The 12337-nt window shown below is 38.7% G+C and overlaps 1 pseudogene across 2 annotated transcripts; it reads right to left on the bottom strand.

Moving 5' to 3' along the window:
* Positions 1-2991: 2991 nt before the first annotated feature.
* Positions 2992-6295, bottom strand: LOC149814198 (putative E3 ubiquitin-protein ligase RHC1A pseudogene; annotated as a pseudogene). 2 transcript variants are annotated; one of them, XR_016427836.1, is made up of 2 exons: positions 6190-6295; positions 2992-4260 (listed from the first exon to the last, which is right to left on the bottom strand). The product of XR_016427836.1 is annotated as a putative E3 ubiquitin-protein ligase RHC1A pseudogene, transcript variant X1 (transcript). The 2 variants fall into 2 exon arrangements; XR_016427837.1 differs by having other exon boundaries at positions 2992-4356; positions 6190-6291.
* Between the last annotated feature and the right edge of the window lie 6042 nt (positions 6296-12337).

Below are 12337 nucleotides of genomic sequence, written 5' to 3' on the forward strand. Positions count from 1 at the left end.
ATGCTTCAGGTAAATTTATGAAAGATAATCCTTTCCTATTTATGAAAACCAAACATACTACGTACACATCCAGTGTTGGTTAAAAAAGAAGGAAGCATTGCAGACCCCCGGATGAACATGCATTGGTCGGAATGACCGGCTAGAGAAACTTGATCGGATTCCCTCGGGGGTTTTACAGAGAGAATGACTGTTTGGGATCTTTTTCCCAAGCTGCGCTGATAGGCTAAATGGCTCTGTTTTGGAGCTTTTGCCATTGTCATTGTGGCCTCCATGGTCGCGTGCATGAGAAATGGCTCTGTTTCAGACCTCACCCTTGCCATTGTGGCCTCCATGGTTGGGTTTGGATCCTGATGAAAGGGAGATCTTTTTTTTCTTTTGAGAGCCTTCGTGTGCAAGTGTAACACACCCCACCCTCATAAATAAGTCATATAGCTTTTTCACTAACTTCATTTTTTCTTTAGTTCACTTGTTACAAGAGGCTAAGGCTGTGCCTGTTCCCATCAGCGATAGTTTTAAAATACCAAATTTTTTATTCTATTATTTTCATAAGCTGGCCAGAAACGAGTACGCGTGAGGGTTCAAAAAGTTTAGGGTATGTTTTTATTTGAAACACATTGATACGATTCCAAAAAATAGTAATACGGGTTTCTAATAAATGTTAATACAGTTTCCAAAAGAACTGGTACGAGCTTCTAAAAAGTTGATACAATGTGTATATTTTTACAAAGATTCCTACAAATTAAAATAGTTAAACTGAATATGTAAATTAATTATTGTTGTATAATAATTCTTTTATGAGTTATAATATTAAAAAATCCTAATAAAAATAATGTCTTTATAAAATGAAATTTGTTTTTTTTTATGCAGAATTGCTAATAGAAACCAACTTGATACTCATTTATAATGTTATAGAAACATGTTTCTGGTACATGTTTTTCAAGTAATTGAGACGAGTTTCTTAAACATTTGATACTTCTTTTTATGGTTTCATAACTGAGCTTCTTACTAGTTTCTGATACTGATAAGAATAACACGCGATACGCTAGGGTGCATTGAGTACCAATGCAACTATGGCTGTAACTATCTAAAAAAATCAGTGTTTTTAAAAAATGTCAGCAGTTTTCAAAATATTGCGAGTTTGTTGCGATATTAATGTGATAAAAGAACACTTCTATTATTTTATATATTTTTTGCATTTTTAGATATTTCAATCAAAACACCTAATAATATCAGATTTAATTAATTTATCCACCAGTCTCCAACGTTCTGCCTGTACAAAGAAGGTATGCAGCCAATGTTTTTCAGATCACAGTTTTTTTTTCATACCGAGATCTGCAAAATTGAATTGATAGCAGTGAGGCCAGGGGTGCCTTTAAGGGTAATACCATCAGGAGTCCCTTCGATACCGTTCATCCACGCAATAATTTTTTTTTTAATCTCAGCCGTCCACTCATTATGCACTAAATGACATTCATATAGAGCATCAATGTCCCCCAAAAGAAATTGTGGAACCCTGTATTTTTGAAGTGGGAAGTTTATTTCCTGTATTATAGGAAACACACTTCACACTCACTTTTTAAATAATTTTCCTTTCAGTTCCCACCCAAATCCTATTATTTTCGACTCACTTCGTCTTTATTATATATATATATATATATATATATATATATATATATATATATATATATATTCGTTTCTCATAGCTTGATACACGTTTCCCTTTTCACTTCACAATCGCTTCCAAAACGTATCCTTGCTTAGTGCTTCATTCTAATTTTTAGCATTCGCTCTATCGTTCCTACTTCATGCATCATTTCCAATATCCATTTATGTATTATACAAACAGTCCGACCATGGCGGCTGGATGCAGTTCATCACATGGATGGATGCATCTGTGTAAGTTGGGCTGACTTAAGATGAAAAAAATGTGGCTGTTTGCTCGCATGATTGTTGATGTTTCGGTTACTAACATAGAACACAGCATAATGTTTAGTTCAAAATAATATGTAGGATGAAACACCACCAACAGCAGATTGTATCATCCCTGGAACGTAGCTTTGGAAATGGCAACAGACTACTGGTCCTAAGGAGGAGGATGCTCTCGACGGCAGGCTGCCGCTGGAATTTGTCCGTAGGGGCAGTGAACCATCGATCAAAACAAGGCAAATCATTCATTCAATGGACTGACCGGACGTGGATCAGAATCATAACGACAAAACAGAAAGCAAGCATACTTGTACTTGGGAGTTACCAGAACAGTAGCCTCTTTTTTAAGCATAATACAGTTAGTCATGCGACCATTTCCCACTTGGATGTTAAAAACAAGGGAACGGATAAGATTGATTCAAACCAAAAGCACATTCAATAGAAAATGCTGATCCGAATCCAAATCTGTTTCAAAACAAGACATGAACAAACAAGTCCAAATTCAAACCCAATATTCGTTTAGATCTTATGTTAAAATCCACATGGGAGAAAATCAAGGCACAGCACTGAACCCAATCCGTTTGCACCCCCACACGTGTCAGGTGGATATCAGCTTGGACCAGCTTGACAGGCCCGATGGATAACCACACCATCACTGTGCAGTCAAAATATTTCAACGGGCTCACTCCAGCCCAGCTTGTGTTTGGGGTCAGCGCAACCTGAACTCAGACTCTGACCAGACCAAAAGGGTCAGGCACCTAAACCAACTCGAATGACAGGTTCACTTGATCAGTTTGGTGAAAGTTGGTTAAGGCTCACTGGTTGGGATGCTTCATGGCCAGTTCATTGGATGCCATCTGTAGCCGACCAGGTCCACCAGCATCAGCTGGCGAACTGGCCAAACAGAGATAACTGGATGATGAACCCACATTAGATAAGGTCAAATTCTGGAGCCGGTAATCCGGATGGTTCAATGTGAGCTCAAATTACCAAAACAGGACATTTGTGCTTCATTTGAAGAACGATCACCAAGCCATGCAAAAATTGGCTGTACAGGAGCAGAGAGAAAGCAACTGAACCAAATCATATAACAGAGCCAACGCAAAAGATATTTTGCTAAGTAAACACCCCATTCTGACAATTCAAAACAAAACTAGCTGTGTATTTGTTTCCACATAGACCACAGTGAGCTGCTTTTGAGTAGAAAGAAATATTCATCCACAACAAAGAGTGTTGAAGAAAGCATTATCTACAGAAAGGTAACAGAGAAAGGTCTTTACCAGGAAGGTAACAGGGAAAGGTCTTTACATGAGGGTCACTGGATGCAGCATTCCAGGATGATGTGATTATAATGTTAATCAGAAAAAGGCCACCCACTGTAATTCCTTGGAATGTTATCTTCGTGGGCAGCAGAGCTACTTCCGGCGGAGCCACGATTAGAGCTCGAGTTTCCCGAGCGGAAAGGCCACAGGAAGGAAAAAGGATTACGCCTCCCTGGGTTATTAGAGTTCACATTGCTCTCCCTCCGGTTTGTGTCGCTGGCAGATGAGTTCCTGAGACTGCTGCTATTGGAACTACTGGTTCCCTGTGTGGGCAATTCAAAGCGACAGACTGGACAAGAATTGTGCTGAACCAACCATGGCACGATGCATTCGGAGTGGTAGACGTGCTTGCAAGGCATTTCCCGAGCTTCGGTACCAATCTCAAATTTTTCTTTGCAGACTGGGCAGTGGGAATCTACACGCAGGTATCTCTGACCAATCTTGATGGTGGGCATGGCATCAATGGCAGAACGAGATGCTGGAGGAGGGCCACGCCTATCATTTGCGGTTAACTGTTCAATCAGTTCCTCAAGACCCTGATTCGTAACATAATCATCAAAGTTGGCAGGTATGCGCCTCAGTCCAATCCCGGAATCCCCATCTAAAATTACTTGCATCCCACCATTGCTGATCATCTCCGCAGGTATTTGCCCTCTGAATATCAGAAAAGGACCCAAACCAAAACCTATAGGTCGTTCTTGACCTTGAGATCCGACTCTCACATCAACCTCACGGTTTCTCCTCCCTGGCCGCGAGCCAAGGAAATCTGACAAAGCTTCCATCAGCCGAATATTTGGCCGATCATCATAATCAAGACCAAGCAAATCAAAAAGACCATTACCATTCACCTCGTCAAGATCTTGAATGAAACCACCGCCGCATCTTGAACAAACTGTGTCCCTTCCAGAGAGATTCACCATAGTCTTGCATTGGTAACACCAATGCGTACTTCCGTTTCTAGACATTTCTTAAGATCTACAAATTATTCCCCTTTACCAATCCTCTAAATCTCCTGGATGAATATAAAAAGTGTAACCACAGTGTGGCAACCAAAACCAAAATTTTACATCAAAACTACCCCTTATTTTGATCCAGTCCCACTTACCAGCTACTAAAAGAAACACAATCGCAATAAGTATGAATTAGCTCAATTTTTTTTTCCGCTCCACAATGGAATATACTGTTTTATCATTTCAACCAACAAATTTAGAAAAGAAAAGTCCTAACAAACTTCTTACAACCAAACAGATAAATTCTAATGCATGCATCAAATACTATTTATGAGTTGTAAAAACAAAGTTCATTGGGAAAGAAAAAAATAAATCCAAAAGCAAGAAAAGGTGAAATTAGCACCTCTACCTACAAATTAACCAACAAACACACCAAAATCTCTTATTCATCCAGAGCTGCCAAAAGAAATCTGGTTTGACAGAAACCATAATTGAAAGCACAAATTAAGAAGGATTAAAAAACTTTGTAAGAAAATTAGAACCCCAGTGAAGAAGTTTGGCCAAAAGAACAAAACCAGAAATAGGAACCTCGTTTTCCCACAGTGAAAGGGTCAATACAATGCCATCATACACAATTCGAGAAAAAATAAACAGTAACCACATTGAATTAAGCGATTAAACATAACGAGAGGAGCCTTAATCTACAAGCAATCTACTATCAAAAACTGAAATAAAGTAAAATTTGAATGCGTGCAAATAGGGCCCAAAGAAAATGAACAAAAGCAAGGAAACCCTAAACTTTTAGGGTTTTGAAAACAGTACATGATCTCCGCCAACTTCACAATCAGAGTACAACAGAAGCCTCCTAAAGATTTATCAAAACACCGACGTTACCGATGAAACCAAACTCGAGTGAAGATCGTTACGCACATCACAAATAAAACTGCGAATTCGCTTAAAAGTTAACAGAAAAGGGGAGTAAACAATCCATATCTTATAGAGTTTCATCATATTGCCATCACCGTGATGATGACCATCAACAAGCCTTATCTCATAAACACAAGACCGGGGCATAGATTAGCGATCTAAAACTGATCACCTCAATCACCAAATTATATGGTTAAAGTGGACAATACTAACTTAAAAACCGAAGTATACATCATGCAAGAAAAGACACTAAAATTCCAGTAAATTGCTGTCAAAGTCCGATAAAAGCAAAAAAAGAAAAAAATCATAAAACGGCAATTAAATGCCAAAATGGCGACGAGACCCTAGATTTCGAAGTTTCATGACAAAAATCGCACAGATTCTACTCAGGCGCCTCGGAAAATAAGACAACTCCGATATACCACTCAAAACAAGGAAAAAAAATACAAAAACACCATAAAATTCGTCAAGCAGTCAAAGAAGCAAAAAATCAAGAAAAACTCAGCTAAAAATCTGGTAAATTGTTGTCAAAATCAGAATAAAAGCAAAAAAAAATCATAAAACGCCAATAAAATGCCAAAAAGGCGAACAAACCCTAGATTTCAAAGTCTGATGACAAAAACGCACAAATTCTACTGTCATCCTTCGAAAAATAACGCAACTCCGATCGACCACTCAAAACAAGGAAAAAATGCACAAAAACACCGTAAAATTCGTCATGCAGTCAAAGGAACGAAAATTCAAGAAAAGGTCACTGAAAATCATAATAAAAACAAAGAAAACGCCAATAAAATGAGACGAAACTCTAGATTTCACCGTTCCGGACGATTCAGATTCCAACCCGCTGCAAATCAAACACGAAAAACTCCTTAACCACTCAAAACAAAGAAAAGCGCACAAAACCCTTAGTTTTCGTACGATCGGCCATTAAGAGCTGGAATATTGAAGAGAATCGTAAAAAACCCGCCAAAATCCATCAGAAAACACCAAATTCAACCCGATCAAGAAAGAAAACAGAGAATCAAGATCATGAGTAGTAGTAAGAAGGGGGACGAGTAGCATACCTCGAGAAGGAGAGCTACGAAGACTTCCGAGGTAGAGATATCACGGCGGAGGCTCCAGAGAGAAGAAGAAGAAAAGAAAAAAAAAGGAAATATTAAAAAGATAAACGCGAAAGATTCCTTCCAGGGCTCAATTATTCCGTCATTTCCAAATAAAAATAAAATAAAGAAAAATAGAAATGTGAAAAAGATCTTTTTACCCTTTCCGTTTTTCGAAATCAGCATTTCAATAACGGAACGGATACGGTTCGGAGCACAATAAATCTGGAACCAAATTTTCGAATGCGAGTCGGATATTATGAACTGGATTCGATGCAGGAAAGCTGAATGTGGATCTAAATTCTATAAGACAATAGAGAACAGAAAGGTTAGAAATCATAGATCTGAACCCAGATCCAAAAAGGTCCGATTATTTAAATCTGATCTTGATCCGAATAGTTATTCCTATCTTACTTTAAGATGCACATATAAGGAGGATTTATCAGATTTGGATCGAAGGTATGAATGTATCAGATCCTGCTTAGTGTTGGTAAGTCGCAAAGGACATGGTTTGTTGGGTCTGACCACTGGATCTGGTACCTTTTCTAAGTAGTGGAAGGTCCAATCAAAATCTGTGTTGGTAGTCGGATCCGGATTTCACATGGATAGTTGGTTTTATTCACGAGTGTGTAGGTTTATGCTTTTGGACCTGGACTTTCTGATGTTAGAATTTGGATCCTGGATCCAGAGAAACGGACCTGCCAGGATCAGCCCATTTGTAGGAGAACCGATCCCAATTTTACTGTAAAAGGGGAATTGGGTTCCAAAATATTCATCGTGTTTGAGTTGGATTAGAGTGTATTTGAACCCTATCCTAAAGAACATGATATTTCAACAGGATCCAGATCCGACGTCCAACCATGTACAAGGATTCACTTCTGAACCTAATTCATGCCCATCGAATAAAACCATATCCAGAAAATGTGTGCAGGCCCATATAGTTGCTGGTTCAGGTCAGATCTTACTAGGTCCGATATGGAAATATAAGGTTTTGGAAGCCCTCATTGGAAATTTCCCATGAACCACCCCCGTGGAAAAGTCTTGGCTAAAGTCAAGCAGATGTGGTTCGCCAACATAAAACTTGAATTATCAAAATAACGGAAGGGAAAATAACGGAGAAAATTTATTTTACCTCCTTAAGAAAGCAAAATCAATGCTAACAAATTGTTAAAGGAACTTAAAGCAAAAATATCTTACATAACGTACTGTTGGGGGTGCTTTTTAACTGGTTAATATGGACATTGTTAGCAGTTATGTTTGGATCCGGATCCGGATCTGGACGTGACTATGAGGTGAAAAAACTCCATCTTAAAATATTTCACGTGTAAATGTACTGGATCTTAGCCAGTTCTTTGATGAGATCCTTTATGCGGCTCATAAATCCGGGTCCATCTATTACTGGTATCTTGTAGGTTAGAACCGATTATCTGCCGGACGTATGACATTAAGCACGAACCCAGGTTCTATTGGATCGAATTCGGGCTGTTATTGGGTCATGTTAGACCCCAGACTAGGACATGCTCCAGTTATATTAAGTTGACCATGCTGGTCTTACGGATACTTGGGTAGAAACTTGCAACTCTGACCAACAGCTTGGATCCAGTTCCAAACCGAATGGGACCAACTTCACTGTAAAAGATCCAAGTTGTCTCTACAAGGATGTGGTCAGCTACTACAAGAAAAACTTTAATTAGCGACGGACGTTTGCGACGAAAATAATTCATCGTTAATTTGCGATAGATTAGCTAGAGAAAACTATCGCTCGCTAACATTTATGTAATTACCGACGAAAAACTTCCGTCGCTACTCCATCGCTATTTGGCAACAAAAAAATCCTGTCTAAAGTTCTTTCACACTTTAGCGATGGATCATCGACAGAAATTTTTTGTCGCTACTCTACCGCCAAGTAGCGACGGAGTAGAGACAAAAAATATTCTGTCACTAATCCGTCGCTAATTTCTCCCGTAAAACCCTAATGCGAACCCTTTTTCCCATTCTGTTTCATCTGTCTCCCGCCCGTCGCCCGTCGACCTCCTCTCTCGTTCTCTCTCTCATTGCTCCCCCTCTATGTTTTCTGGCGAGCCCTATTCGGCGACCTCCTCTCTCGTTCACTCTCCCGTTCTCTCTCTCGTTGCTCCTCCTTTGCGTTTTTCAGTGAGCTGACGACCCTACCAGTGACTTCTCATCGGCGCCTCCCGCAGGTAACTCTCCCCCTTTCCCTCTTGCTTTTTTCTCTGTGAAATAAGGGTCATCGGCGGTCTGACAGAGGGCCGCCAACCTCTGTTGGAGCCTCCCCCTTCCCCCTAAGGTTGCCGGAGGGACAACAGAGGCCCGACAGCCTCTGCCAGTCCCTCCCCTTGCCCCGATCTCTGGCAGGACAGGGGGTTTCACCCTTGTCCTTTCGAATGTCGACAGGGGGCTTCGCTCCCTGTCCTCTTGACTTCTCCAGCAGTGGGGCTCCGCCCCCTATCCTCGTTATGATCGGCATGGGGGAGAAGCCCCCTGCCCTTTTGTTTTCCCTGGCAGGGGGTGACTTCGCCCTCCCTGTCTTCGATAATTTTGATAGGGGGCGAAGCCCCCTGCCCCTTGTCTATTTTTCTGGCAGGGGCAGAACCCTCTGTCAAAAATTTTTGCCTCGACAGGGGGAGAGACTCCCTTGCCTCATGATTGATTCTCGATAGGGGGCTCAGCCCCTGCCTCTCGATGCTTCCCTTCGGGGACTCTCACCCCTGCCTCTTGTGAATGTTTCGACAGGGGGTTTCGCTCCTTGCCATGACCTTACTGCCGGTAAGGGCAGCACCCCTGCCTGTCTTGCTTTCAGCAGAGGGTTGTGTCTCCCGGTTCGGGCTCATTTTCGACAGGGGGCGCGACCCCCCTTGTCATCGAGTAACAAACTTTATTTTAACACAGTGTCTCCTACAGCTTCCGTAACGGATCCCGCTTGTACTTCGCGACCCGTGGTGAGTAAGTGACAAAAACAATGCAAATCAGGTAAATATTCGTGGTAAGTAAGTGATGCATGCATATCATATGTTATTTAATTTCTTAGATGCAACACTTTTTTGTTCATACACTCACTTAGTTGTGGATATCTAGGACTGCTTTGATGGAGTTCGGAGATCATGCTGAGCATGGTTTTAATGTATGAAAATAGAAGTGTTCTTATTTTTTGAGTTCAGATTTTATGCTAGTCATGATAGTAGTTAGCGGGATATTGGAGTGTGTTTGCTGCATGTACATGTTTGACATTATTTTGATATGAATGTTTTGAATGTATTGCAATGTTTGATGTTATTGTATCCATGCTTGCATGAAGTTACTTTTAATTTGATTATGACTTTCATGTGAAATTGTATTATGAAAACATGTTTCAAATAAATGTATCATGTTATAAATGATTTTGCATATGAAAATGAATGATGAGTTATCAATGCTTCAAATATGCTTGAAATGAATGATTTTGCACATGAAAATATTAAGTTATCAATGCATGCATTATTGTTAATGTGATTGAATGACATTATATATATATATATATATATATATATATATATATATATATATATATATATATATATATATATATGTGTGTGTGTGTGTGTGTGTGTGTGTGTGCGATGTATATCAAATCATTACATCTATCATAAATGCATGATAAATTTGATATTTTCTTCAACATAGCAAACCGTGAATAGATGTATCGTAGGATAATTGATAAAGAGGTGTCACTTAAATATATAAATGATGTTGATGGTTTTATTAAATTTGCAACGACAAGTGTCAGTACAGTGGATCCCACCGCTTAGATCATGTGCCTCCTGCACGATGTGTAAGAACAATCAATTTGTAGAACCTCATGTCATTAGACATTACCTATATAGGAAGGGTTTTGTCAGTGGTTATCTGAATTGGACGCTTCATGGTGAAGAATTTTGAAACAATTATATATATTCGATAGGTATAGAGTTATGATTTGAATGTATTGTAACATGTTTGAATGATTTAAATGTATTGTATGAAGTTATTTTCGATTTGATTATGTATCCATGTAGATATAGAGTTGTGTAACTGATCCAATTGTATTGCAAATTAATGATAAGTTATCCATGATTAGCAAGTGACGTCATATCTTATGTTTTAATATATTGCAATATTTGATATGAATGATTTGAATGTATTGAAATGTATTACAATGATTTGAAGGTATTGCAATGTTTGAATGTATTGCATGATATTTTTTATTTGTTAGAATATGGTTCGTGGAGGTCATAGTGGTCGAGCACCCAATGGTAGCCAGTCTCAGACTTTATCTTCACGGGCTGCTTCGATAAGTATATCATTTAACTAATTGTATACTTGATTAATTTAAATACACATTATGTAAAATTTTAATTCATTTTTCTATAGATGATGTTTTTCCTACACATGACCCACATATACCAGCTATTCATACACGTCTCGAGACAACACCGGATGCAGGGTCTTCTCAGTCTAACACATGATGACTTATTCAAATAGTATATATCGATAATCGATTGTAAGTATTTCATTTTTACTTATCATATAATTATTTTATAAATATTGTATATTGATAGTTAATGTGTACCAATTCATGTTTAGCGCGAGGTTCGAGCCACAAGAAGTAATACGAGAGATTAGGCAGTCACTAATTTAATATCTATCAGGATCAGTCGCTTAATGGAAAGAGTACCCGAAGGAGGTGTTGGATAGATTGTGGTATTCATTCATGGTATACAATTATTTCTTATAGTTAATGTATTTCATATTTAATTTTTTGTTATAGTCATGTCTACTAACTTTCTGAAATTATTTGTAGGCTTCGAATCACTTCGTGACTATGATGAAGGAGCAGGATGTGAGGAAGGTGTGTTAGAAGGTGGTTGCGAGTCGATTTGCAGACATGCTGCACAATATGAAGACTGCAACAAGAAAAGCATCTGACGAGATAACTGATCCACTGCAGTGGAAGGGCCATGACTCTCTTACTACGATGTCAGATTTTTGGGATACAATGTGCGACAAGTGGGCGAGGCATGAATTTTGAAACCGCTCAGCGAAGGTTGCACAAAATCGAGCGACGATGCCCGATGCCCATCTACACATAGGTGAATCTAGAACTTTTGAGAGCCACCTAAAGAAAATGGTAACTCATCAATATATATATTGTCAAATTTATAAGTATTATTGCATACCTGTTAAATAATTTTTTTATCATTTAACTTCGAAGGAAGCAGAAAAAGGAAGCATTGTGTCATACAAGGATGTGTTTGTTGAAACACATAAACGTAAGACCATGGGAGAGTTCATATCAGAGAAGGCAAGAACGACAACGGTATATATTTATTGTATTAATAAATATTATTATATACAAGTTATTATAAATATTACAATTCTTAATTATAATCCACACTATAATCATTACTTTGTAGGAGTCATACGAGCAACAGATGATAGAGCGATATGACGAAGACTCCACTAAGCATCCACCTTTTGATCCTGCAACATGGGTGACTGCAACAGGTGAACCCAAAAAGGGTCGTGTGTTCGAGTTTGAGAGTAATATGAACACCTCACCAGTCGTTGACTCCTCCAGTCACGACTCTTAGAGTTCTCCCGCTAGCATCAACTCCAAGCATTCGATTGACCCGCCTAATTCTTGGGATGGTGTCCGCCAGCTTGTTAAGGACACAATGCATGACTATTTACATGAAGCAATTTCCGACGTTGTCCATAATGAGTTATGCAATTTTTTTTAGTATAGGAGAACTTCGTATGCAGGTGCCTGTCAGGTATGAAAGTTTCATGTCATTTGTTTTATATCATTAGATTTCAAGCTAGTATATGCATGATTTCATCACATATGAGCATGATTTCATCACTATGAAAGTTTTTCACTGCCTTATAACATATATATGCATGATTTCACCACTATTAAAGTTTTTGACTACATTAGAGCACATATAAGCATGATTCCATCACTATGATTTTTTTTTCACTACCTTAGAACACATATATGCATGATTGAATCACTATTAGAGTTTTTTGACAACCTTATAAGACATATTTATATGATTGAATCATTATGATTTTT

Source organism: Nuphar pumila, chromosome 15 (assembly GCF_984573655.1).
Source record: "Nuphar pumila chromosome 15, dmNupPumi1.hap1.1, whole genome shotgun sequence".
NCBI classification, from domain to species: domain Eukaryota; kingdom Viridiplantae; phylum Streptophyta; class Magnoliopsida; order Nymphaeales; family Nymphaeaceae; genus Nuphar; species Nuphar pumila.